This window comes from Electrophorus electricus, chromosome 10, assembly GCF_041902795.1.
Source record: "Electrophorus electricus isolate QZ-2024a chromosome 10, ASM4190279v1, whole genome shotgun sequence".
Taxonomy (NCBI): domain Eukaryota; kingdom Metazoa; phylum Chordata; class Actinopteri; order Gymnotiformes; family Gymnotidae; genus Electrophorus; species Electrophorus electricus.
Window position 1 is genome coordinate 10,702,036 of NC_137506.1, and position 3,949 is coordinate 10,705,984.

The 3,949-nt window shown below is 39.4% G+C and overlaps 1 non-coding gene across 1 annotated transcript; it reads left to right on the forward strand.

Moving 5' to 3' along the window:
* Positions 1–1,016: 1,016 nt before the first annotated feature.
* Positions 1,017–1,088, forward strand: trnae-cuc (transfer RNA glutamic acid (anticodon CUC)). Its single transcript has one exon. It is a non-coding gene; the product is annotated as a tRNA-Glu (tRNA).
* The last annotated feature ends 2,861 nt before the right edge of the window (positions 1,089–3,949 follow it).

The following is a 3,949-nucleotide window of genomic DNA, read 5'->3' on the forward strand; positions in this document are numbered from 1 at the left end:
AATAAATGGGTTGTTGTGTTTGCAGGTTTGATTCAACACAGGATCAGACAGGTTCCTATAAGTGGGAAAATTAAAAAAAATAAATAAATCTGCTGAAACTGAGTCTGCAACAAGCTATTCATCAGAGAGAGACTATTAACAGACCTATAAAGAAACTGATGTCATATGCATATGATGAACAAAATTTCCTGCTGGATTTGTACTCTCATGTGAAGGACTCTGAGACTCAAATAGGCAGGAGTGTCCTTCCAGCATTACAGCCAGTTTACCAGTCAGCATCTGCAGTCTGCTACATAGACCTCAGAGAGAAAGACCTCCCTCTTCCTAGAAGTGCTGAAACTCCAAACAGTGAAGAAATCAGTGGAGCTTAATGACTGGTCAGATGAAGAGAGTGAAGTGAGGAGTTTCCTTCAGTGTCTGCCATCTCCCAGCTGAGGTGAGTGTGAAGCTTTTATTAGTACTATAGGAGTTGTGTTTAACTTTGAAACTGATGGTGTCACAGCCATTTGTGGCCGAGAGTCTAGAAGAGCATAATTGGCTGTACTCTTAGGGAGAGAGGGAGGGGCATACGCTCTCTCCCCTGTCAATTACAGAGACACCGTGCAATCAAGGGCGTCTATAAGTTCACGCGTCAGAAGGGGGAGGAAAAGACTATTGTCTGAGTACTTAGAATAACATTCCGTATTTTTTGGAGAAAGTTTTCTACAGTGTTTTCATGTAGAGAGAGAAATGAGTGGTTAAAATGTCAGAAACATTAAGGAGACAAATGGGGAATACTATAACAGCTCTTTCCATGTGTTAGTGACACCAGCGTTCCCTCTTTTCCCAGATGGTAAAAAAGAGCCCTGACTCTTGCAAACTTCTTTTTTTTGTAGAACAAAGAGAAAGATGAATAACTCGCTTTATGGCCTTTTTCCACTCATGCATACCAATTCCAGTATGCATCCAAACATTGTCAGAATAGTAGGCGTGTAGACATTGAAAAATGGTTGGATCAGGTAACCTCTGCAGCTTTCTCCCTGATTGTCTAGTGGTTAGGATTCGGCGCTCTCACCGCCGCGGCCCGGGTTCGATTCCCGGTCAGGGAAAAACCTCTTTTTTTGCTCATATAAAATGACAGATTCTGCATTAAAACATAAAGTTTGTGGGAGTCGGAGTTGAACCGACAGCCTAAGGATGACAGTTTTAACTTCTACTCTACCAACTGAGCTATTGAAAGTGACGTGCAAGTAATCCCACATGTCCAAACACCAGTATGTTGGCAAGAAACACAGCCAGTTTTGGATGTTTCAATTGTTAAGTTCATTTAACACAAAGAAGAAAGATCACATTGTATAAGTTGTTCAGCTACAAACAGATATATCTTTTGATGACATTTGGAATCATACTGGACTTTGTGTACATGAATAGAGAAAGGCCATAAAGGGTTAGAATAACATTCAGTGCTTTTGGAGAAAAGTTTCAAGAGTTTTGTCATGTAGTGAGAGAAATGAGTGGCTGAAATATCAGGCATTAAAAGTGCAATTTGCACTCATGGAAAGAAAATTGCTTTCATGTGGACCGCATTGAGATATCGAACTGCCTGTGGAACATAACACCTCTTAAGAGGCTAGATTTGTGCTCTCAAGCTGCGATGGTGGTTTTCTCATGGCTTCTAAAAGAAGAGGCTGTGGTCAGGGTGGAGTGAGTCTTTGATAACCAAGATTGTTGTTGTTTTGGCCTTCGAATAGACAACGGCATTACCCAGTGTCAGGTCTTTCTCTGTAAACTGCAGAGAATGATATAGAAGGTAAGAAATGGTCAAGCACAGTTTTATTGGGTGTGTGTCTCTAAAAAACACTAGAGCTCTCTGATACATTTTTGGTTCAAGATTTAATCATCATGCAAATGATTGTGATTAACGCTTTGTCTGTTTAATTCAAATATTATACTATAAACCTAATATTATAATAGGGTTGGCAACTTTCTAGATCCGATTACTACATGTGTGTGAAGTACAGGTGCTGTAGCTATATGGTATACAATTGTTCACAGTAGCCTAATTATAATATATACAACCAAAAATGCATCTAAAATAAACACCAGAAACCTGGACTAAGGGTAATGTACATAAGTGCATTAAATCTGGGTAGGACTGCTCGATAGATAGGATAACAGCAGAAAAATTGTCCCACCATATAAGCAAAATGAGAGCCTGCTAAGGCCACCAAGAGGGTGCCAAAGACCATGTATTTAGTTCTATTTGTTTGTTTACCTATGTTATGTCAGTGGCAGCTCAGATTTCTTCATAGGGCCCCACACAGGCTTGGGCCAGCCCTGGTATCACAGTGTCGTGCACTGGAAAACCATCAAGCCTGTTGATTATGCTACCAGTGTTGTTCATGTAACTGTGCAAATAAACTGCAAACACAATTACTTTTAGAAGTATCATCCAGTTTGTTTTCACAATTGCCAAAATGTAATGAATCACAGTCAGTGTTCTAAAACAGACCTGGAATGTATTCCTGGCTGACGTGCCCTGTTTCTGGTTACAACAAAAAAAATAAATAAATAAAAATTAATTGGATGAATTTTCAATGAAAGGCTTCACTCAGCAGCCATTAATGATTCTTCTGTCCAGTAGGAATAAATTGAAATTCCTATCCTTGTATCGGGTGCAGCAATTATGTGTAACAATTGTGAAGCAAAAAAGCCATAGTGAAATTTTAATATAACAATATAGGTACTATAGAACATGATCTGCATGTATATTAATTAGGCTATGCAAATAACACAACTACTTCTGTAGCATATTATTCATGCCTGTTGAATAGGCAGTTTTCTGCTTTGCAGATACTTGAAATATTTTACTAATCTTTCCCAAATCCACTAGGAGCTGCCTTTTACATTAACATGCCAGGAAACACACTGACTGGATGTTTAATCTTTCTAATGGGTAAGCTATATTCTTATAGTCAAGAAAGATTTTTTTTAATTATTAATCAGTTAAGGAAGTCAAGCTTTTGCATTTTGCTGAGATGAAGAAATATTACATATCCCTGTACTGGCCAAATAACTAGATTTGATGTGCTATTTTGTGGATTAATCCCATAACTGAATTATTCACTTGGTTTTATAGCCATGGCTAATACTTGCTGTCAAAATGCTGAGGTTCATAAGAACCTCTTTCCTTCATAAAGAAGCTTCCTGTTTTTGAAACTGTTTCAGCATACTAGCGCTTACTGCTCTCTATCTGTTTAACAAATTTTTCGTTGGATTTAATTACTTTCTACCTGGAAACTGGCAACTTCCATGGAAAACTACTTTATCATCACAAACTATATCTAAGGAACTACCACAAACATAAGTAATGTTAACATTTTGTTTTTTCATCATGACTTATGTTCTGCTTCAGAGCACTGAATGCAACATGTTTATTCTTTGTCATTAGTGGCAGTTTTATCTGTGAGAAGTGTAGATGAATTGCTAGTCTGACAGAGAAGACTCTAGCACTAGAAGTACGCATCCAGACAGCAAGGCGAATGGGTGACGTTACGGCAAAGTAGACGAGCTTCGACCAGCTCATGGCAGCACTACACATCCCCAACATTAAGTAGCAAAACCCCAGAGACCTTCTGCCTGTACTGGCCAGACTTCAGATCAGAAGGTGAGAGAATACAGTCATGTGTTGTGTGGCTCAGATTGTTCACACAGTTAGTAACAGTCCAAACACTTTAATTATAATGTACAGCATGAGACCTGGAAATGTGTGTCTGTGTGTGTGTCTTCTCCCCAGGCTGAGCTCCAGCTTTGTACTGTCCATCATCAGAGAGATCTATCAGACTGGCTCTGCTCACTGTGTGTCCAGCTTGTTGAGTTCAGCAGAGAACTGCATCAACCTGAACAGCAGAGAGGTGGACTCTGTCCACTGTGCTGCCCTGCACTTCACCCTCCAGCACTGCACAGCAGT